General features: G+C 36.2%; 1 protein-coding gene across 8 annotated transcripts in view; it reads right to left on the bottom strand.

Annotated features, from left to right (window-relative positions):
* Nucleotides 1-25,356, bottom strand: part of Marchf1 (membrane associated ring-CH-type finger 1) — a 756,948-nt gene extending 731,592 nt beyond the window's left edge. For 2 of the 8 annotated variants that reach the window (XM_058580391.1, XM_058580385.1), the window contains exon 1: nt 25,157-25,356. The gene's annotated coding sequence lies outside the window, so the exon portion shown is untranslated. Of the gene's footprint in view, nt 1-24,506; nt 25,130-25,156 lie in introns of those variants that run through there. The other 6 variants (XM_058580387.1, XM_058580381.1, XM_058580388.1 and 3 more) reach the window with 4 other exon arrangements.
* Nucleotides 25,357-25,664: the final 308 nt, after the last annotated feature.

Raw genomic sequence — 25,664 nt, 5'->3', positions numbered from 1 at the left:
TCCTCCACAAGACAAGAATCTGGGTGGGTGAGTAAATGCACTTGTATGCGCCAGGGACATCTGGTTGTACATCACCTTTGAAAAACAAAATGAAGAGTTTATTTTCAATGATAAAATTTGATTATCTGCCTATTTCATGTTCTACTCCGACACTCTCCTATATTAGTTGGGTGTGAGTGGAATGAAGTAATAAAAGGCAGGCTTACTGAGGATCAAGAAAGGCAACTTGTTTTAATGGACTCTCACACAGAAATGAGTCTGCAGCCCCTAAACTATTTTTACTCCTCTTTCTCCTACTTAACTATTATCGGGCATCTCACCCCTCCGTTTATCCATTAACACATCTACAAAAACAGGATTAAACATAGCAAGGAGCACACTCATCCTGAACTGAGCTACCTAGGCACAACAGATTGAGGAAACAAAGAAGTCTTTTGCTCTCTATACTTAAAAAGTTTTCTTTTTAAAACTAAAATCAGTTTATTCTTGGACTTATTAATTTAAGTTTTCCCTTTAGCAAAGAATAACTAAATTCTGTTCGTATGCTAAGTAATCTACTCGTTATTAAATCTATAATCAATGGGCCACAACTTCAAATAGTTTCTGTAGTTTTCATACATCATGCAGAAGTGACTTTGCTTATTACTAAACTATGAATTGAGGTAAAATACTAGCTTTAGAGTTTGGCGTCCCTATTACATACAGTTTTGTTATTATCTGATGCTCTCTATTTATGTTATTCTCATTTTTTCCAATACTGGAGAAATCCTGAGTTCCAGAAGTTGACAATGCTTTGCAAATACTGGAAATTCTCTGAAGAGTTTAATAAAAGATACACTAAAGCCTGTTTTAATGATTCTCACAATAATAAAATTATTCATACTTAGTGATCAAATAAGTAAATAAGATTAGATATTTATGTAAAATGCTTTTTTAACAACCACATGAATTTCATCAGGCCAAAGCTTTGATGCTGTTGAAAGAAATTCACCATTATATTTAAGAGCTGAGATAGCAAATATGCAGTCCATGACCAGATAGTCCCTTGGGTATCGGAGCTGAGACTTTGTTCTCATTAGCTCTGACTAAATGAGCTTAGCAGATCCAAACAGATAATGCCCTAGATATATCAGGATATAGAAAATGAGTCTCTTAGGAGTTGACTTCAAGTAATAAACCAACAGAAGAAATATTGGGATAGCCAAAAAAGTATTTTCTATAAATGTACAGAAGTCAAATGTTATTTATAGAGTCATTGACAATATAAAAGAAAATCCAATGTACTTTTAAAAATCAAATGTGATTTTATAATTCTTTATAAAACCTTATCTGTTGAAGAAAAGGTAAGTCTGAATTGCATTTTCACACACTAAGTCTTTCAAACAAAATCTAATGAATATGCCAAAAGGTCCTCATGATACAGTCTTTATGGTTTGCTTCTTGGTATCTGTGGAACCAAGCTTAGTCAGGAACAGTCTTGACAATGCTGATGTCCTGAAACTTGGATGTATAGGTTCATATGCATAAATATACACAGAAAGGCCTAATGTTAGCAAACTGAAACATGTGGAATGCGCCGTCTTTTCACTTCAAAGATGCTGCTGAATCGTTTTAAAAGATGGCTTCATTGTGTAGCACCTAACACCAATACTCAGCTCTAGGGATATAATCTCCTGAATGAATGAATGCAAATTAAAAACCATGTACATTACAGTAATTTTCATAATGCCTCCATGAGTCAAGACTATCCATCTTTAAATGTCTTTAAGAACAAAATGTAAATAAAAAATAATTATAGTGTAAAATATTCCCTGTTTTCTTAGACTCATATGCCGGCATTCATGTTTTCATACTAGAAATGGATTTCATTCTGTCCTTGCATTCAAAACACACATTATGAGTATGTGTTGGGGAAGAGTGGACTTTTGTTTATTCACTGATATTTCCCAAGCACAATGAACTGAGTCTAGCATAGAGTAGGCTCTCAACATTTGCCAATGAATAAATGAAGAAATAAATTAATCTGTGAGAAACAACTTGATTCGGTACTAAACTGAATGAAGAAGTGATATACTGCTCCAGAAAATGTACTTCAAATATCCTTATCTTTATTTAATCTGTCACTTGTCACTGTCAGAAATTCCAGATTTCATTTCTGTGTCCTTCCAAGCCCTGCTAAACTAGGACTGCTTCTGGTAACTTACACAGCTGAAAAAAATGGCCTGCAGAACTGGAAAGAATCGGGTATGTCCCTTTCTTTGCTGGAAACAAGTATTAGGCAGAGGTCAGGTGTTGTCCTCCACCATCCCACTCTTCCAAGGGGCATGCTGTAACTCCTGTGTCAGGTTAAACCTGATGTTTTATTTCTTTCCTTTGCCTCTTCTTGCCTATTCTCATTTTCTTTTGATTTCTCATACTGGTGAAAGGCAACTTTCCCATCTCCCCATCTGGGCTAATGAGCCACTGGAGCTCCACCAGGCTGCCATTTTCCCTCAGATTATTCAAAACATATTCCTGATCTTAGTTCCCCAAATAAAACATCAGTTGGAACTCTTAATAGCTGTTTAATGGAGGATAGTACTAAGAATAATTGTTTTCTCTTAGTTCTGTGGCCACTGAAGAGTTTGTGTACTTCACAGGCATTAATTCAGAGATAGAAGGGTAAACTGGAAACAAAACACACGGTGCTCAAAGGGACAAAATGATAAATATCTATTTTTGAGCTAATTAAAGTCAGTAGAAAGTGTTTGTGATCTTGACATTTAATACAATTTATTATATATTTTCATTTTGTCAGTACCTAGCATTTAAGAGGTAGACTTTCCTTAATCCAATTAAATTTTTAAATTTGTATTTTGAGGAGAGCAGGTAGAATTAAATAATAAGCATACATTAAATGAAAAGCAAACACTTGTCTGTGGTTTAGAGGGGGTGGAAATGTGATGTTTCTGCAATTTTCTACAAGCAGGTAGAAGAAGGAGAGATAAAATCTAGGCATTTTTCCCCAATAATTAGCATCAAGAGAATTTGCTCAATTTTCTTTGTAGAAGATCAATCTTACTTATAACTATAGAGTTAGCCCAGCAGCCCATAGTATATTTCAGTTAGTAGTGGTTTCAAAACTGCCTTTATGTTGGTATTAAGGGAAGAAGAAAAGGGAGGGATTTATCCTGCTTCATTGCATAAATAAATGAGGAATAGAGAGATAAACTTTCATTTATCATTATCTATTTATAAGGACAGAGCGCTTTAACTTCCTACAGTAATATTGAGATTTGTCTAATCCCAACTTCTTTTGAGTTTTATGGTTTACTCCCCTGACCTGAAGGAACCAAAATCATGGATATATCATAGCTTGTTATAAGTAGATGTCAGTCACCTTGATTCCATACAAAGAATTGAAATGGCAGGGAATATACTGATCCTCTTTCAGAAGAGACTTAGAGCCTGATCTTAAGAACCAAGGAGATCTAACCTTTATGGGGAGTTAATATCAATACAATTTCTAGACAGAAATAAAACTATGAGCAGAGAATGAATTATTAAAAGTACTAAGCAAGCATTATTTAAAAAAAAAATAAACAGGAGACCTGATTCCTGGTCTTTAGTTGTATGTGACCATGATGGGATGTTTGCTGAATTCATTCATACATTCAAAGATTATGAATTGAGATCCCACTACGCTACACGCTCTCTTCCATATACTGTAAATACCACAAAGAATAAGCCCCTTGTGAGGACTGCTATTAGTTCAAGATCAAGAAAACTGCTTCCAGGTTCTAAGGGTAAGCCAGCTTCTTTGTATCTGAAGATTGTCTTCTAACCGGGAAGGTTTCACTCTTCTAGTCATAGACACAGAGTGGCACAATGACAGGGGAGAAAAAGAAAACCCCTTCCCTACCAGATTTGCTGAATCAGTTCTGGCAATCAACCTCCTGTGGTCATTGCAATGTATCTGCCCACGTTCAGCACTCATAAGTTAATGTTTAACTTCACAGTATGTAATATATATTCTCTAAAAACAGCCCTAGTGGCTTCAGAGTTAATTCTACTTAACAAAATGCTAGACAAACTATTGACTACGAATATTTTCTGCTCCATCTCCTGAATGGAAGTGAAATCTGAAGAAAGCTACAACACCTCTGCATTTTCATTCCTCTCACTTCCAACAGTATTATTAAAATAAATCAGAAAGTTAATGACATCAAACCATCATTCCCTCAACATCTTCCAATTTTGAACTATTCTTTCTCTATTAAACAATCTCACTCAGAGCTACCAATCTTTATACAAGAAATGTCGGAGTATTTTCTCCAGGATATCTATTTTAGAGTACAGTACTTATTTGTCCAATATTACAGTTTTCATGTCCTTTTAGGAGAACGCTTCTAGAATTAATATAAATTTAGAGAGTAAGAGTTTTCATAAGACTTCAAGCACCCTGTAATTTACAGGACTTGAATATCAGAATCAGAATCACTAAAAGGGATGTTTCATCAGCACATAGCACTCACCTACAAAAAAATGTAATATGAAGAAAGAAACAAGGAGGAAGAAGGAAAAATATTCCTTTCCATTTAAGGTAAAGCAGGAAAGTCCCATGTAATGATGGTCTTTAATATGCTTCCTACTTATATACTAGAAGCAAATAAAGTCATCATACAAGAGATAACGTGTGTGCCCATGTTGACTGCAACACTATTCACAATATCCAAGAAGTGGAATCCGTCTAGATGCCAATCAACAGATAAGTGAATTTTAAAATGGTATACACACACAGTGGAGCTTTATTCAGTCATAAAGAAGAATAAAGTCATGTCATTTGCAGGAAAATAGGTGGAACTGGAGGTTATCATTTTAAGCAAAATAAGCCAGACATAAAAAAAATAAGTATTGCATGCTTTCCTTCACAGTGGGGGGGGAAAATAAGGTGATAGGAAACAGAAGAGGAACTAGGAAAGGAGAAAGGAACTGGGGAAGTGGGGAGAGAGGAGGACAAATGAAAGTAGTAGGGAGGATGGATACAACAAAAGTATGATATATGCATATATGGAAATGTCACAGTGAAACATTTTATACAATTAATGTGATTGGATAATTATAACAAAAATCAGAAAAAAATAAAAATAAAAGGCAAAACATCAGCTGGGTGCGGTGGCACACACCTGTAATTCCAGTGACTCAGGAGGCTGAGGCAGGAGGATCGTGAGCTTAAAGTCAGCCTCACCAAGATGAGGCACTAAGCAATTCAGTGGGACCCTGTCTCTAAATAAAATACAAAATAGGGCTGGGGATGTGGCTCAGTGGTCAAGTGCCAAGTGCCCCTGAGTTCAATTCCCAGTATACCCCTCCTCAAAAAAATCATGTGTATCAATCTAGCTGTATGTACCAATGTATAATAAAATATTATCTGTCACCATTAGAGAGAGTCCAGTCTTATACCTTTGTTCTGCTTTACTCTCATTGTTTAATTTCCTATTGATGCTATAACAGATTACCACAGATTCAGTCGTTTAAAAGAATGCAAATTTATCTTAGAGTTCTCACAGTCAGAAGTCCAAAATCCATTTCCTTGAGCAGGTGAGTCACTGAGAGGAGAGTCTGCACTGTTGCAACCACTTTTATTCCTTGGCTTTTGGTCCCTTCCTCCATCTTCACAGCACATGGCTGCAATGTCTGTTTCTGCCAGCACTTCTCTTTCACCCCAAGTCTCATTCCTTCTGATTTTCTTTTTTAAGGATCTTTGAAATTACAGTTGACTAACCCAGATAATAGAGTAATATCTCCTTATTGAGATCCTTCATTTTAATATATCTGCAAAGATCCTTTGCCAAATAGAGTAACAATCAAATGTTCGGGGGAACTAGGATAAGCAGATTTAGGATGAGGGGGCATTATTCAGTCTAACACACCTACATAAGACATATAATAAATCTTAATATTTTTAAAAAATTATGATGCAACAGGGTTGGGGATATAGCTCAGTTGGTAGCAAGCTTGCCTTGCATGCATAAGACCCTGGGTTCAATCCCCAGCACCACAAAAAAAAAAAAAATTACAGTGCAATAAAATATATTTATGGGAATGCTTCTGAGCATAATTCCATCAATTTCAATGCAGAAGGAAGTCAGATTCTGTAGTAACTAAGGTTTTGTAAAACTGAAATCTGAGTTATTTTCTCATGAACACTCAAGTGTCAATTGGTAAAAACTTGTGATTGTTAAAAGTAAAGAAGCTTTTTTTTTCTGTTCTTCCCAATATTGACAAAATAACACCTTCAACTAGGCATTGAGTTTGTACAAAACAGATTTTTGAGAAATACTTTCCCCAAAATACCTCAGAAGAAAAAGGGAAGATCCATTTTTCTGGAAGAGAACATGGTGTCAGGGCGTTTTAGATTCTCACACAGAGCTGCCAATCCTCAGCTCTCAGGTAACAGGTGGCAAGGTGAGAACAAGAAAAAGACTTCAGAAATGATGCACTGTGATGAATTTTCCTAATAAGTAAAATCTGAATCCCTCTCCAGGAAGGTGAGATAATCAAACCACCCCCCCCCAACACACACAAAGAAAACCTGTGAGTCCTCAAGAGTCAATCCACATTATTCAGTTATTCACATCAGACCTTATAAGGCCTCCTCTTCAAGGTGAACATCTGCTCCTAGGGTAGTGAATTTCAGACATGTACCAGGAGCCTCAGGAGCCTCTTGAAATGCCAAGAAATTGAAAGAGGCCATAAGGGGGTTGCCTCCAGAAAGCCAGTGTGACTGGGGCATAAATGTAAGAAAGTTACTAGTTAATTAACTTTGAATATGAGGCATCCAAAGTAGTTTCCTCTGTATCAGAGAATGAACTAGAAGATACATGAAGCCTTGATTCAGTTTTAAGAAAAAAATACTGAGATAAGAAACAGATCATCAAGAATTACAAAACGAGCCTCACCAAACAGGGTATTGGAAATTAGTTTTATAAAAATAAATTGAATTTTCAACATGGTTTTTGTTTGGGGAGACAAACAGAATGAAAAGGAAGTGAAAGATGGAATTACTCTTGGTAAACTGAGTTGGTGGACCTTGTTAACATAAGTAGTTTATCATTTAATTTCACTAGAAAAGTAGTTTATCATTTAATACCACTAGAGAAGAAAGTAATCGGATTATAAAACATGCTGCAATTGGATTAACATAATTAATATTATTCCAAGAAAATGAAATATCATTTCTGGCTTTTAGACTGAGTTCAGGATAGTTTATGAAATAGGAAACACTATTAATGTTGTCAATTTAAGAACCTGCTTTTTCAGACTATTCATAATATTGGACATTGAGCATCCAGATGCTTGAAAAAGGAAAAACAGAAATGTGAAGGGACACTTGAAGTGTTATTTAGTTTTTTTCCATTTATTTTTATAGCAATAGCAATTTTCTTTAAAATATTTGGAGGGAAATAATGTATTTTGTTATCTCAACTTATTTAAGAAAGGTATTTCTTTTATTGCCCCAGAAAACCTAACCTTAAATTATTTAAAAAAAGAAAAAATATTTTTGTTTTCTTCTGGGGATTCAGAGTAAACACTTCTGGAGCAATTGGTGTATTTAATAGGAAGGCAATTGTGTTCCGTTGCACCCAGCTGTTAGAAAACGTTCAGAAGATGTGGACATAGTCATCGTGCCTTTAAGCACTCTATTAACTCCAGTGATGTGTGTCATTGCATGTGTGTGGTGATGCTGAGAAAGAACTGTATTCATAAGGTGATGTTTTGGGAAGAATTTGTTCTTTCTTTCATTTACCACTTGTTTCAGCATTATCTGATGCATTCAAAAGGTTCGAACAAACTTCAGCAGATCTGTCTGAAGGGAGACCCTTCAATAAAGATCCTATTTCTGCCATATGTGAAGATAGGTACCTCAGCTGCTTCCTCCACTGATAAGATTGCAACACTTTCTAAGGTGTATGATGCCCAATTATGTTCATCTGAGGTCCTCGCTCCTGATATGCCATATGCAAATTACAGAAGTGTGGAGTCCAACAATATAATATAGCTAGATCAACTGCAACAGAATATCCAAATTCTTGTTATGCTGCAATTTGAATGGTCTAGTGACAGTATGGAATAATTAGGTATGCTCCAGTGCTTGGCTATTTTTATTATTGTAGTGAATTCTTTGTAGGAACAAAGTCCGCTGTTGAAAATGACCTTATAAGATTCCCACAGTCCTAAAACTTATGTGCTTATATTTTAGCTATCACCTATAAGTCCATCTCTCTATGTGTCAGACACAGGCCACTAGGGAAATGACAGTGTTCTCATTTAAGTGGTCAGAACCTCTGGGAGTAGGGCTGAGAAGTCTGGAATTTCAGCAGTTCTAAGGTGATTGTGATTCACTCCACAGACATGACTTTTTTAAATTAAAAATGACACTATTTCTGAGACTATCCTAGTTTAGAACTAGTGTGATCCCAACACCTAGGAACATTCCAGGAACTGGCAGGTATTGGGCACCCATTACAGCAGCACACATGCAATTCGGAGTAAGTGTTTACTTATACCAAAGCATTCATTTTTATCACAAGAATTCCTTATGCTTTTTGTCTACAGTTATTCAAAGTTCAAATTAAATTAGGTCCTTCATCAACCACCATCCTCTATAAATTCAGCTGTTAGCACATTTCCTAATTTGCAAATGCATATGCATTGGTGCAGTGGAAATCTAGAAGGAAGTGTATTCCTTTTATGGCCATTACTAAATATCTGCTATAGCTGCTGCTTAGCTGAGCTTTCTCTCTCTACCACCCGCCATCTTTGTACTCTCTGATTTTTTCTCTCATTTTTGAACATGTTTGTGCAATTCTGAGATTTGCCCATATTTTATTATGGGAAGCTATTTTTATAATAGGGAGCTATTTGGGGTAGGAAGAGTTGAGTATACATACTACAAGAATCTTTCACTATGATAATTTATTGTAGCAAAATCATATGCTGTATGCCTTTCTGAGGGTTTCCTTCTAAATGTATAAAATTTTTAAAGTTAACTTACTATGGAAGGACTCTGCTTTAATGTATACAACTTTTGGAATGGATTTTGAAGTTATATACTTAACACTGTACTATAAAGATTATAGAAACCATATTTTAATTTCATTTACAGAAATTGATGTTAACACTTTTAATCATCACCTAGTTGGCCCAAAAGTATTAACACAAATCTAGAGTGTTGAGTCACACTAAAACTCATAGTAGATTATGCACTTGTAGAATTCTAAGGTTGATTTTATTCCCTTTCAGTAAACAACAAGGGCTTTATCACCAAAAGTATAATTTAAATTTAGCTATGGCTGTGGTACAAAAGTAAAAGATATAGTGGGTGAACAAATATAGAAACTAGCTGATATAGAAAGTGTTTTGTAGGGAACAATGAATAATATCTAAAAACCTATGGACATTTTTGTGTAATCTTTCAAACTCATGAATAATTCTGTTTTAAAATTGTCAACTCTCTATTTTAATCTAAAATATTGGAGAAAACAGTGGTACACTCCAAACCAGACAAATTTAGATGATCAATGATCAGTTCCATCAGTGTAAATGTCTGAGGGACATGAGTCCAGGGGCACATGATTTATGTGAATGAAGGTCAAGGCCATACAGAGAGTTATAGGAAACTCAGCCTCCATCAGTGGGGTTCATTGAAATGCAGACACCCGTGCATAATTTGATTGGAAACCAGCCACATTTTATTCCCAGAAGTAGTCAGGAATTGTTATTTTATAAAACAAAGTAATAACCTTTACAATTGAGGTTCAAACAGTATATACTTTTGTTACTAGTTAAAATGTAAATAGTGATCTGTGGCTTATCAAAAGTTGGCTATGACTGGTGAAGAAATTAACAGATGTATAATCACCAGGAATTCACATAACAATATTTCATATTGTTTAGTGAGCAAGAGAGAAATAAACTTTTGCTATGGTTACAGAAACTGTCTACAAATAGGGTCATCTGCAAATAATTGTTCCCCCATTCCAATTTATCATTTTGATATTTTCTTTTCTCTTAGTTATGATCCTCATAGACTGTCTCATTTTTGTTCTAATTGCTTTTCTGGAAAACTGATTTTTCTATAATATATAATCGTTAAAGATCATTTCTCGCAGCATCTAAAACCAATCACCAATTAAGACATATAGACTCTCACTGCATGTACAACTGCCATAATCTCTAACAGCATAAAAATTCAAGACATAAGTCCAACAAGAAAATAATTTGTTATATATAAAATGTGTTTTATTCTGTTTCAAATTTACAAATGGTAAATTTTCACCAACCCAACAAATGGTACTAGAAAAGATGTAAAAGAAAATTTTTAAACTTTAAATACAAACTGGATCCAGGGAAGATCCAAATGAGGGTAGAAACCAATTTTCTTTTTCCTAAGAAGTAAAAATTTCAATATTTGACAGTTTAAATAAAATTACAAACTACTCTTATCTTTGGGAGACTCTTATCTTTGGGAAATTTTCTCACAGGAGCTGAAAATAGAACATAGAGATGTCCATAATGTCAATGGCTAAAAGGAATCCACAGATCCCAACTAGTAGAAAAACCAGAAAACTTCATCCTAAGAACTGCAGAACATGAAGCTTAGGAGAATAAAAGATAGAAACAGACTCAGGGCTACTGACGAAATAAGAGTCTAAGTGTATTAGTTTGTATAGTTTGGATCTGAAATTTTCCCCAAAGGCCCATGAGTGGTGAAACCTTTAAGAGGTGGGGCCCGGTGGAAGAAAGTGAGTTCATTAGGGGCATGCCCTTGAAAGTGACATTGGGACTCTGCCCCTCTTTGTCTATCTCTTTGCTTCCCAGTTGTCATCAGGCGAGCAGTATTGCTGCCTCACCACAGACCCAAAAGCAATGGAACCAACTGTCCATGGACTAAACTCTCTGAAACCATGAACCAAAACAACCTTTCCTCTCTATAAGTTGCTTGTCTCAGATATTTTGTCACAGTAATAGAAAGCTAACATGATTCACTTCTGACCCAGCCAATTTACTATAAACAAAACTGGCATCCAGTTAACAAGAACATTAATATCAAGAGGCACATGAGTGTGTGTGCATGTGTCCAAGCTAAGATGTGCATAAAAATGCAAAGGAGATCATGCGTATGTGTGTGTTTCCTTATGTACTCTGGGACTATACTACACACCACTTCATTTATTCTGTTGCTGAGTCCAGAACGTACCAATCTGCTATTATGGGTGATCCACAATTCAGCAAACACAATAGTAGGGTTTCTAATAAAAAGAATGCTTTCTGCCAACTAATCATAAAAACATACAAAAATAACAAATATTTCTCTTTTGTAACATCAATTTCCTTGGGTCCTTTGTTCATATTTAATCGTTCTTGTCACATAAACCCATGCAAAAATAAGGAAAGATAGCAGGGTTATTTATAAAAGAGAGGAGGTGACTAAATACTTTAAATCAATAAATATAAAGTTGATTTTTAAAATAATCTTTAGCCAGTCAGAGAGAAATTCTGAAATATCTTGGAAACAAAATGAGCTTATGAGTAAGACCATTCCATTTGAATTGCAGAAGGACTGTACTTGTGTAGTCAATAAATATATAAGTAAAATTTTCTATCCTCATACAAGAGCCCTTGTAGTGGCACCCTCTTTTGCCACAGAAAAGTCTTAACTGGGCTTCTCCAGAAATCTTCACCATGGCTGATTTTAGGACTGTCAGCAAAAGAGTCTCTACAAAAGAGTTCAATGTAGATAAACTTCCAATTTTTGTGTTGCCCTGTTTTACTTGGCCACTGGCTGAGAAGAAGTCAGCACTCCGGGTGCTGGACACCCCCTTACTAGTTTTTCACAAACATGTATCCATATAGTAGTTTATAGAAATGTGCAAACAAGGCCTCTGGCCTAGAGCTGGGGCTTCACAGAGATGTTTACATTTCTAAGATAAGAGAAGCTACCAATTGGGCTCCATGGTAACAGCTGGCAGGGGGAGGAAAGAAAGGGGAGAAGAAGCTCTCCCCTTCTCAGGTGTTGTCCTTGAAGGGTTAACTTGCCCAGAACAGAGAAAGAAAAAGCTGCTTTTATGTGAACTTCTGCAGACTGAATTTCTGAACCTCTCCCCTTACATGCTGGGTATAAAGTTCAGAAACTACCTGAACTCAGGGTTCGGGGGATTGATTGATTACAGCAAAAGCTGTGCCCTCTGAGCCTGGCTGCAGCCAAATAAAACTGTTTCCTGCTCTCTTTAGTGCCTTACTTCATCTGTCCCTACAACACCCTCAAATAATCAGATTTCCTTCTGGGATTAGGGATCAATTCCGAATTTGAAAAACTCTAAAAATACTGATTAGACATCAACACTTTGGACAGAGAGAGGAGCTCACTGGACAGAAGGTGAAGCTGGGTTATGCTGCAGGCAGCAAAGCCTCAGTCGGTTAGGTAGGAGCTCCAGGGTGAGGGTTCAGCAGAGCTGACCTGTGGCTGGACATTCATGCCAACCCCTTCTCACTGAGTGAAGTGGCCTGCTCCAGGAAAGGTATGACCTGGGTCCTGGTGGCTCTCTGCAACTGAGGTGTACCCTCAGTACACCTCAGGGTCAATAGCGGAGGCTCTCCACTGACCACATTCCCCACAACCAGGCAGCAAATCCTTCTTGAAGGATTTGGGTAGTTCTCTGCTACACCGATCTCTTTGCTACAAGTTTGTTTAGGAGTTTTCACTAATATGTTATGGCCAGAAATTAGATTAGGCACAAGGATTGAAAAAAAAAAAGATATGAGATTTTTAGAATCAAAGTGAATTCATTAGTTCACATCCTGGACCTTTCATTTATCTGGTTTTCATCAGATTAATTAATGTTTCTGTGCTTGGGATTTTTTATTTTAAAAAATTGGGGATAATTACTGCTGATTACAAGCTGCACTGCCTTTTTTAAGTTACTGTAATTATTAACTTCTGGGAACTCCTTTCTTTTATAAAAGCACAGAGGTATAACAATAGTAGTATCTAATATCACAGGATTGTTTTAAAGATTAAATGAGCTGCTCCATTTAAAGTATGTCTTCTGGAAAAAAAAGGTGAGTTCTCCATAAATATTAGTAATGATTATTATTTTTATTATACACACATAATATGATTATGTAGTCTATATAACAGAACTTCCAAAGACTATTAGAAACTATTATTAAGGTTGCTGAATGGAAAAATCAACATGTAAAAATCAATATACATCACCAATAAACATTTAAAGCATGTATCTTTCTAAATTTCTCATTAACAATTGCAACAAAAAACAATAATAATCCTGGGAATAAATCTCAAAACAGCTAAACAAGATCTTTATAGAAAAAAATTCATAGCATCATTGAAGCACATAAAAGAAGAACTAGATAAATGGAGTATATGGATAGAAAGGTTCTATCATAAAAATGACAGTTCTCTCAGATTAAGCTGTAAAATCAGTTTATTTCCCATTCCCAGAGAATGTATGTCAAAAGCCTTGGAGGAAAGAGACATCATATCCAAAGGGACTAAGTAAAGAGATATACCAGGGTTAAAAAAGGAATCCAGCACCTCCATCACCTCTGCCACATCAAATACAGAAAAGGGAGGGAATGCAGTTACAGAAATCCAGGTAGAATGGAATTAGAAATAGAGGAACTGTGGTATTGAACATATGCATCCACCACAACTGCTAAGGGCAGCAAGGGAGAGAGAGAAGAATGAATCCCCTTACCATTCTGTCTCCTCTCTACCACAGTCTTCCACTGGCTGAATCCAGCTAGAAGTCAGAAGCTAAAGAAGTGCAGGGATGCAGCTCCATGGAAAACAGGTCTAAAGTATGATATGTCATGAGCTTTGTAATGTTTTGAACAACCAATAAAAAAAAGAAAAAAAAAACCTTTAAAAGAGAAGGCTGTATACATGAAAATATTTTCAATGCATGTAAGTGACAAAGAATACTCAGAAAATGCAAAAACATTCTTAATCCATTTTAAAAATCCAAACTAAGAGGAAAAAAGAACACGTCCTTAAAGACAATTTGCAAAAGAGGAGACTTCAATGAAAAGACAAATCCTTATATACGTGAAAAGATGCTCATAGAACCACTGAGAGAAATGAGACTAAATATCAATAATGTATTCAAACCCACATGTGCAAAGAAGTTTGATGATGCTTCATACATGGCTGAGGATCATGTAAACTGGTGCAACCATTAACAGAATAATACCAAGGTATCTCTTAAATATCTGCTGAAGATAGAAATTGTTCTCTGAACACCACTACCACATTTCACAGTTTTACTAAATACTGAAGTATCTAAAACCAAATATTGTTGGTAAAAGTGATATATCTTTTACACATTCAAATTTCCTTTGCAACTTTTTTCACTCAAATTATGCTTCATAGATTGACCTCTGTTGACACATGTTAGTTTTGAGTTATTTATTTAAACTTTTATATAGCATCCAAAAAAAAACCCATAATGAATGATTATTTGAACTTTTCAAATTAACACAAATGACATTGTCATAAACACATGACTCCTGGTACCCACATATGAACAGTTTTTCTAGAAGTAAAATTGCTGAATACCTCAAGAAATATAACATATACTTCGTAGACTATATAGATATGAAAAAGATATCTGAGAAAATTTATAGTATCTTACAAACATAAAACCATACTTGGTCATTTAAAGCTATAATTTGACTTTAATGATGCTAAATTAAATTGAATTAAAAACTTACTATTTTTTAGGGAATCTCTTTACTACCTTTCATCTACCTAACCACCATACTACTAGGAAATTATATATCTACACTTTGCACATTAAAAACCAACATTCAAACACATCAGGCAATCTACTAGTAGGGATTTCAACACAGGTCAATATGGCTCAGAGTCTGAGCATTTTCTGGCTACCACTTGTCTCCCATTCTTCTAAGAGCAAAGCTGAATCTTCTTGTTTAAAACTAATTTTGACACAACCAGAAGAATGAGAAGTTATACTCCATTTATGTATGATGTGCCAAAATGCATTCTACTGCCATGTATAACTAATTAGAACAAATAAATAAATAAAATTAATATTGAAGTTTTTTATATAACAAAAATGTTAATAAAGTATTATAGTTTACTCTTATAAAGTATAAAATATATAGATATTTAAGTAAAATTTAACATTCCAGGTATCAAGAAAGAACCAAAGAACATTATAGATCCAAAGACTCTGTCCTTCCCAGCACCCACATGGTGAAGTACACCCACATGGTCAAAGTCACACACAGCCATTAAGTAAATAACCAAGACTTTGCAATGGACTGAGTTCATAGTCCATCATCAACAAGATAGTGATTGCCATGAAAAAATAAGAGGGAAGAGAGGGAGGTTACTGTTTCTTCTTCATGAAAACACACATGAATAAAACTTAGCAATATGAAATGTTTTCTGTTATTTATTCATGAGTTAGTGAGGTTGATAAATAATTTCTTTAAAACAATTTATTTGCATGTATTCTATCTCACACCGTTTAAATACAAAATTTTCAAAGGAATTTTCATATGATTACCATACAGTATAACTTAGCACAGAGGACTGTTTTCACATCATTTTTTCAATATTTATAATTTTTATTGAAGACATAAGTAAAAGAAAAAGCATCTGCGAACTCTTATTGGACCTGGAAGACCTGGATTGTGAGACAGAAGTCACAACCTCATAGATGCCAGAGTTTCATAGTCTGATGAATACAGCTCTTGACTGCCTCAAGTTAATTCTTTGTAGACACACTGATGCCATTAAAGTAATGAATAATTTGGAGAATGCCTTGCTTCTACTTATTGCAGATCTTACCTGGAATGTATAACCTATGTAACCCATGACCAATCAACAACCTGCACTACTCACCAATGCCATGGTAACAATGGGTTTGCTGTCAATTACTTCTTATTCTATATCTACAAAACCAGACCCCTCTAAAGACATTTCAGAGAATATGTTCCACAAAACTGGAATTCATGATTCCTGGGTGGCCATCCTCACTCACTTTCTCTTCAATAAACTCTTTGTTCTTACTTGCCTTTTAGGTTGCCGTATCATAAATATAGAAAGATATGAAAATATAGAGAAAGGTACCAAAAAAGAGCTTCCCACAATAAAACTATTCAAATTTAACAGAAATTAACATTCAAGTTTTGCTTATTTTTTAATTCAAGAAACATTTATATTTATGATGAAAATAATTCATACTCATAAAAGAGTATTTGAAAAAATTAATAAAAGTAGGATAAGAAACTATAGTCTATGCCATCTATTGACATTTGAAAATATTTGCTTTTCTTTGTAAAGAAATACTTCTTTTTGTTTTTTGAGCTCGTTGAGTCATGTATGAAAAAAAAAAAAACTAACACCTTTTGCATAATTTTTAACAATTCCTGCAAATTGACAAATCTAGTTCATTCTCACAACAAAACCCAACATAATAGCATCTATCACTTGTTTTGAAGATTCATTTTCTTTATCACAAATGTCATGAAGATCAAATCCATAAATCTAAGAATTTTACCTTTCATACTTGCCATTCAATATCTTAATACTAGAATCTGTCAAAAATTTCCCCCTTCTAATTCCTCTGACATTGTTCATGGTACAAAATCTCTCTTCCATGTGGTAGTTACTGAATGAATATTTATTTATCCATTTATTCATTAAACATTTTTTAAAATAAGACATACAAGTTTAAGAGATTTCATAAAAGATTAAGTTTAAAAGTAATCTACATATAAGCTACATTATTTCATTAAGAAACGAAGGTAGCTGGCAAGAGCTTCTGTATACATTATGTTAATTATTAAAGGATCAATCGTTTCACACTGAGTCTGGTTCATAACTTTCAGCTCTATTAAAGCAAAATTGCTAAGAAATATCAAAGGAAATATAGCTCTAAGTGGAAAATAATTTGTCTCTAATTGATTAAAATTTGAATTTGGGAGAGATTAACAAAACCAGAATCCAAACTTGTGCAAGTATACAGGCAATTTAACTTTATTAAAACCTCAATACAGGAACTGATTTGGGACTGAATAATTAAGAATAACTAACACCATGCTTCAGTAGCATATAAATAAACTTTTCTGCATTACATGATTAAAATCAATCTCAAGTAAAATTTTAATTGAAATAATTTTTTTAAAATTTACCTATAATTCTACCACTCTAAAAATTAATATAATGATAAAAATATATACATTTTATTGATGTGTTGAATTTAAAAAGCCTCATACGCAGTTCTGAAGTATCATCATCATAAGCTAGGATAAATAAACTGAGAAACAAATGAATAGTGTCTCTTTGCTTTCAACTGTATTCTTTAGAAATTCACTAATGAAATTATCAATTCCTACAAATCCCACTTTTTTCAAATGTTCATAACTATTAGTATTTCTTAGCCTGTGTATTTTATACAAAATTCTCCCCAGATTTTTCTTCTACTTCTTCTTTTGCTAACAGTCTTACTTATTGGTTGAGCCCTTCTTTAGAGATCCCAACCTCCATACATGCACACATTTCATTCCTTAATATACCAAACATTCTATACCTGTCCCTTATGTCTGGCACACCCCCATAACCCATATCATACTTCCTCCAACTGTGTATGACTCCTGCATAATTTCCAAGCTTCTCTCAACAATAGGGCCTTCAGAACCTTCCATGTGTTCTCCTAGTAGAAAAATTTTACATTCTCTGATCACCAAATCAACTATTTTTTTTCTTTTAAATATAAATTCAAATGTCACTTCCTAAAATAAGAGTTGTCTGAAGCTCTGTGGACAAGTCAAATTCCCTACAGCAGGCGTCCCCATCAGTGTGTACTGTCCTTCACCATACTCACTCTTGCTTCTGTGTATTAGTTCATGTGATTATTTAATTAATTGCACAGAAATAAAAAGTTCCAAAGTAGCAGAAATCGGGATAGATTTCCTACTCATCATTATGTCACCAAGGCCAAGCTGATTGCTAGGCACAGAATGGGCTGCCAATAAATATATATTAAAAGAGAGCAAAAAAGAAAGGAAAGAGGGAGGGAAATTAGTCATTAGATCAACAGATGATCTTATTATTACTAAAAAAAATTTATGTGGTCTCATTTGTGACCTGAAAGATAATCAATTTGTAAATTAAATACCCTTAATAAATAAATAAATAGATAAATAAATAAAAGTCATTTTAGCTTCTTCCCCATTAATTCTCTCACTATAGGTAGATATGGCTTATAGTTGTAATCCTGATTCTTTTCTTTTTTTCATCTTCTTCCAGAGGAAGAAAAGCCAATTTATATATCTTGCTTCCTTCGAATCAGAGGTTGAACTAAGAAACCATGGGAAAACAGTAAAGGATGACCTCAAGAAATAAGTTGAGGTACTGAGTGAAGTGAAATCCAGAAAGAACATAAACCAGTACAAGCTTATGGAATGTCATTGACCATCAGTAGCAGTGGAGGCACCGTCCCGCCTGGACTTCTCAGGAGCTACAGAATGCCTCCCAGAACTGTCCACCCATTCCCACTGGCTGAGGCGCTTCTTGAGTAGGGTTAACTCCTCCCCATTTACAGACTGCATGGACCTTTACTAGTAACCACATGTTAGCAAAATCGCAGAGTGGAAAGTGGAAGATACTCCACACAAGTCTGAGCTGTGAAAAAGCCCCCCACAACTGAGACAGAGCCTGTCTGCAATGTCAGCCAGAATCAGAAGTGAGGCAGAGGATGTGAGGGAGTGCCCGGGAAGCCTGTGGCATACCCTGTGGGAATAGAAGCATTACTCACCGCACACAGGGCCAGTCTCAGACAATGAACTAGCAGTGCTGAAAGAAATAGTTGACCACTTTCCCTCAGGTTCAACGAATCTTCTAGAATACTTTGGGACACTGAATCAGGAAGGAAAAGAGTCCATTCCGGGCATTTTCCAACTGCTGATTGTATCTCCAGAAGCCAGTGGTTTCTAATAATGCTGTCTGGAACAGGTAATCACTTAACAAAAGCATTATATATATTAGTTCACCTTGAGGATCATCTATCACTAGGCAGAATATCAAAAATTCCAATCCAATCTACAGAAATATAGTTAATTTATACCTTATGTACCTAACAGTATTCCTCAGGTAGGATCTGGATTAATTATGATTCTGTGAGTTGGTCTAAGAATATATTCTGAGTTTTATCCATATACCAATAAGTAAAGAGATCAGTAAGCTACTAGCTTGTCTTTTGTTGACAAAGAATTCAAATTTACTCGTTATTTGAATCATTAACCTTCACTGTCCTTAAGATCTACCTCAAAAAACAAAACAGAACAACAACAACAAAAGTGTTTAAATACCAAATGGCACATAATATAATGCTTAGTAGAATCTGGCCTCTTTTTGTAACAATGTTTTTCAAAAATCAAATGGGCTTGGAGTTAGCTGTATTGCCTAGAAACTATAGGTTGAGGCTACTAACTCTACTTTTATTAGAGTGAGCCTGCATCCTTGTACATCTACATTTATAATCAGTTATAAATAGTGACCCATTTCAATTGACAGTTTTGGTAAAGTAAGCCACAGTAGACCAATACCACTACCAAGAACAACTATAAGAGATGGGTCTGAGGGGGAAATTCTAATAAGAACAAACAGAGTATATGAGTCAGCTTTCCATTACTGTAACAAATGCCTGAGATACTCACCATGTGAATAGCACAGGTTTATTTCGGCTCACAGTTTTGGAGTTTTAGTGCATGATCAGTTGGTCAGTGGCAGCACAGCACTCATGGTGGGGAACATGTTGGCAGAGCAAAACCACTCATCTTATGACCAGGAAACAGAGACGAAGAGGAAGAGGTGGGGATCTCACTCTCCCCTTCAAGGACAAGCCCCTAGAACCTGAAGACCTCCCTCTTGGCCCTAACTCTGAAGTTCCCACCACTTCCCAGTAGCACCAACAGGGTACCAAGCCTTTAAAACATAGGCCTACCCAAGAACCAAATCATAACAGAGAGCTTCTGAACACATCCCGACCAGAAGCGTCACAATTTCAGATAGATTAAGTATCAGAGAGGTAAGCTGACTTTTAAGGGTGTTTTCCTTCCCCTAGGGGTAAAGAGTAAAGGTAATTGCCAATCTGGAAACACAGCAAGATCTTCAGAATATGGGCTTTGCTTTAGCAGAGGACTACTGCTATGAAATAAAGATTTCAGCACAGATTCTTTTTTTTTTTTTTTGCAGTTTTATGGGGCAGATGCAGGGGGGTGGGTGCAGGGGTATCTGAGAGATACCATGATTATGATACCATTACAGATATGAAGGGCCAAGATCCCCTCAACAAAAAATAAAAAATTTCAGCTGACACCTGCCTGATCTTACCTACATGACATCTGCTGAAATCTGAAGTTGCACATATAACTGGAGGCTAAGACATGAAGAAGGAAATTTCTAAAAAGAATAGCAAGATTCTCAGATGTCTTGTCCTACAGTGGGAGGCCCTGGATACCTGTGCCTGGCAGCTCAGTGCCCCAGAAGGGAACAAAGTCTAACAACACTGACTTGGCCACCCCCTGCCCATTGTATATACCATGCAGAGAAAATATCAACACCTCTTTGGAAATGTATAAATTATCTAGAAACTCTACAATTTTATACACAATGACTAAAATCAAGAGTAAAGAGAGACATTGAGAAGTGGCTCGAACAATATGGTTATGGGCAAAAGCAGAGAAATAAAATAATTTTAATTAATATATTCAAAGTAACAGAAGACAAAATAGAGAAAATAGCTAAATTGGACTCTATAAAAAAAGAGTTGAGTGCATGTCTGAAAACTGAAATAAAGGTAATAATTGGAGTGGTAGCCCATAGATGGACTTGAAAAGCATAGCAGAGTTGAAAATTAGTAAATTGAAGGAAAAAGGTTCAAAAGGAAATGTCTAAACAATAGCAGAGAGGAAAAACAAAGAGTGAAAATAGTGAAACAAATGTAAGAGGCATTCTAGGTACAGTGAAATCATCTGCTGAACATGAACTGAGAACTCAGAAATGGAAAAGACACAGAACAAAAGAGTTATATATGCAGATATGATACAAGAATTCACCAGTATAGCTAAGGTTTTTTTAATTTTACCTGATGAAATATATTAATCCACAAATTCAAGAATGTTTGAATTTAAGGAGGATAAATTAAAAAAAAAAAACATGCCTTGGAACATCATAGTACAATTGAAGAAAAATAAAGACAAAAGAAAAATCTTAAAATCAACCAGAGACAAAGATCTTTGACAGTAATAATAAGACTGACAGGTTTGGTAGAAGTTAAAAGTCAAAAGAATAACAAGCTAAATTGTTGATCTACCAAACACAAATTGTATATATAGTTTAAATATTCTTGAATGCCACAAATTAAAAGTGCCAGGTATTTAAAATAGAAATCAGAAACTAGATTCACCTCTTTACATTTACTTCTTTGACTTCAACTAAGCAGAAATTTTAAAGTTACTAAGTCCACTAAGACATCATATTTGTCAGATAGTTTCCCTCTATTTTCCAAATCACTTTTGTACATTAACTCATTTGCTATGTACTACCTCCTCCCTCAGTGAAAAAGCAAGACAAATATATTATCATCTTTATTTTATGTAAATGAAAGTAAGTTCAAAGAGATTTTTTTCCTCTAAGAGATGACAAAGTCAAAACTTAAATGCATATTTCCCACCTAGTGTTCATCATTTGGAGACTACAAAGTAGGAAATCAATTAAAAACTTCATAGAAGGGCCCATTAAGTTGCAAAAATGTATCCAACACATAACAAAAGGACAATGGAAAATTCTGAAGAATTTTGCTTAAAATTCCTTTAATTTTATGAAAACTCCATTATCTTTACCCTCTAAGTAAGATAGCACCACATTCCTCAATAATTTCCTGTAACTATTGACTTTCATTTTTAATCTGTAATTTCAGAAGAAGCTAAGATGCTAAAACCTTTCAGCTTTACTGATGGGTTTCCATTTCAAAGGCCTACCCCAAAGTTAAAACCATCATGTTTTGTGATCCATAAGCATCTTTAAGCTTGAAAAAGCCATAAGACCTCCTTATAGAAAGGTTACAAGACAACATTTGATGGAGTTCAAGGTACAATTTTGCCACAAGGAAGGTGAAACAAATTTCATATCATAGAGTTTCTATGATATGAGTATCTTTAAATCAACCAACTGGAACATTGAAAGCAAGATGCCATCAAATAGGATGAACTTGTTCCTCATACATAATCTTATGTTAGACGAAACACCAACATAATGCTCTTTCCATGACCTTGGAACATCACTCTCACCCACTCTGGACAAGAAGCGGTGGCTTTGTTTTTGTCTTATAATACAACTTCTTTCTCTTCTTCCTCATCTTTCTTACTGAGTCTTTGTGTAACAAAATAGCTAAGGTTCTTTATTGTAAAATATATGAAAAAAACATTAGGAGAATAATCTCAGTTTAAGACATTATTTTCACCCATGTGTTTTTTAAAATAATATTGCACTTGCTATCAAATATATAAAATCATATCAATGTAGAAGATGCTTACATTTTGTGATGACTTTCCTTACATATGTTAATGCATGTATAGTAAAACATCAAAGCATTTTGATCTTAGACAAAATAGTTTGAAATAAAATTAAAGATTTTTAAATAAAAATGTATCTCTTTTCGTTAATGTGCATTTTTATTTACCATGTAAAATGGGTAAAACATCTTATTTTTAAAGGTTCATGCCAAAAGCCATGAACTAAATGCCATAGTATCTCCTGCCTATCATGGCTGGTTGACAGTTTGATAAAAAGTATACATATATTTTATGGTAACATACATTTTTATGTCAGGGACATCCCATCACATAAGCACATCAGCAGATCATACATTCTCTGAGCAGGTTTTTAAAAGAGCTTTTACTATTTTACTATCTGAGGAAAGCAGTCCATGTGAGCAACAGGTTCTCTGAGAACCTTAACATAAAGCTTTGTGTGCTTTACTATAAAGAGACGAATATGACAAAGTTAGAAAGTTAAAAAAACTTTCGAAGAAACAGATGGAGGCTTTTTTTGTGACAAGAAATCAAGAAACAAACAATGAAATAAACACATCTCTGAATCACTGGAGAAAATGTTATTGATAGCCCCCAGAAATCCTGGATAAAGACAAGCTCTCCTTGGTCATATTACAGACCTGTCAACATAATCAAACACTTAATTATGCACTTCCCAGGAGAGAGAACCATTTAAAAGCTAACATAAGCCTTTCCAAAATCAAAACTAATGTACACCCTCTGATGCCCTTCTTAGTTCCACTATTCATATTTAGTAAAACTTCCCTCTACTCTTCACCCAGATCCTTCTTCACTTCTACTACATTTATTAGTCAAATACTTTATCATGTCTGCTCTGAAAGCACCTTAAACTTCATCAGAAGAGCAATTGCTAATCAAGACAATGTACTGCAATCCTCTTAGAAAATCCTTATTAGGATCACCTGTCTTTAAAGACAAAGAAGGAATCTAAATAAAAGCAGTAAGCTTTTAAAATTAAAAAAAAACACCCTTTGAGTTATAACTGCCATTGTCACTTTCTTATATTCTATTACTATGTCACGCACAGGAATACCAAACTGGTATACCAAGAATCTCCTTAATGTGCAGGGATTGTTTATTTATTTATTATACATTAATTTTTATACACACACAAACACACACATAATAGCTTTTAAACTGGTAAATATTTTAGATTTCAGTGGATTAAAACTCACCTCCCCCCAAAAAAGCAACTAAACCCCAAAGTGGCAAATTTTCATTTGTTTCCATCTTTTTTCCACAGAGCAGTTTTTTTTTTTTTTTTTTGGGGGGGGGGGGTAGGGGGGACATTAAGCACAATGTTAACTGACATTAAGCACAATGTTCCAGTAAATATCGCCACTTCCTTGTTACGCAAAAATCTGTGCTTTTCCCAAACAGAAGACATTCATCAATGTAACGCGTACCAGCGGACGCGGGCTTTGCTATATTGACAGTTATACTATAAGCGAGACGCAACTCTCAACTAAGGTACCTGAGCAGGTTCCTAGTCCCTTTAAACTGGCTGTGCTCTAAATAGAAAAGATACTGATCTCAAATATGTTTAGCAAGCAAATCTTTTCTGGACCTACTGAGTAACAAAAGAAATTGCCAAGAAAATGTGGGGCAAACTACATATTGAACGTTGCGACTCCATCCACCTGCTACAAATAATCCCCAAGATGAACGCTTCAGTGCCAGAAAAAAAGAAAAAGAAAAAAAAAAAAACGAGGGTAAGTATCGCTAAGTTTGCTCTTTTCCTTTCACCACTTGGGGATAGAACTTGGGCGTCTCTCTGCCTCAACTGGGAGCTCCAGAAGCTAGCTCTACACCTAGAAAACTGTGACACTCACCCGTGAGCGCAGGACCCTTCGGTGTCTTAAATCTCCAGCTCTCAATCCCGCCTGCCTCCGGAACACAATGACATCCCTCGCCCAGTGGGGTGGGTGCAGGGAACCAGGATTGGACCCTACAGTTGCAGTGAGCCTGACTCAGGTTTGAGCGCATCAGCTATAAACCCAAGACAAAGACTGCCTTCAGTCTTCCGTGGTGCGCTCCCTCCCTGGGTAACCAGTGCTTGCTCCCTCAAGCCCACACTGGGAGTGCGTGAGCCTGTGGAGTGACAGTCATCGACTCAGCGCTTTCGGAGGGGTGCGGCTGGATGACTAGTACCACGCGGGTGTAAACAGTGCGCTTTGCACTCGGGATCCACAGAAGCAGCGTGAGCGCACGGTGGGCGCTGGGGTCCAATAGAGGTAACTACCTCAGGCAACCAGCTGGAGCAGCCTCCACTCACCAGAGCGGCGCCTCCTAGGCGAGCTCTCGCCAGCGGGTTGGGTCCCAACAAGCCGCACAAACCCCAACCAGGAGCATAAGCTCTGACACAGTTCCACCGAGCAAAGGCACCTACTGCCTGCGCTCCGGGCTAGTGCTGTGCCAAGTCCCGCGCTTGGGATCAGAGATAACCTCCCAGGACAGAAAGCGGAAGAGAGTGCGAACTCACAGCGAGGCTGATTGAATGATCTTTGCAATCACTCACCGGCGGAGGGTGAAGTGGCTCAGGCGGCCACCAGGCTGCGCGCAGCCGGCATCCCGGGGAACCGGCATCCTCCCATCCTTTGTCAGTAGCTGGTGGAGCGCTCCTCCCCAGCTAGTGGACGTGCACCGGTGGCAGGCAGCCCGGATCTGGCTCCGCTCCCCAGCCCTCTTCCCTCCTCTGCTCCCCCTCCCCTTCTCAGTCCCCCTCTCGGAGCCGGCACTCACTCGGCTCCCATGATGTCATCCGGTGGAAATCTGCCATGCTCAAAAACTGGAATAATCCAGCGCTCACGCGGGGAACGCAGAGCGGGCGGAGGCGGCAGCAGAGCCTCTAGGAGTTCCCAGAACCTGGCACCGCCAGGATAACTGGAGTCGAGAACAGAACAGAGCCCAAGAAACTGAGGATATGTGTGTCTGAGGATGAGTGTGGTCTGGGTGGGTGTGATGGAGATGGGGCCAGGGACCAAGAAGGA

The sequence above is a fragment of the Marmota monax genome, unplaced genomic scaffold (assembly GCF_021218885.2).
Source record: "Marmota monax isolate L192 unplaced genomic scaffold, Marmota_monax_Labrador192_F-V1.1 WCK01_AAM20220418_F8-fsc00040, whole genome shotgun sequence".
Classification (NCBI taxonomy): Eukaryota; Metazoa; Chordata; class Mammalia; order Rodentia; family Sciuridae; genus Marmota; species Marmota monax.
The sequence above is the reverse complement of the archived record's forward strand: the minus strand, read 5'-3'. Positions and strand labels throughout refer to the sequence as shown.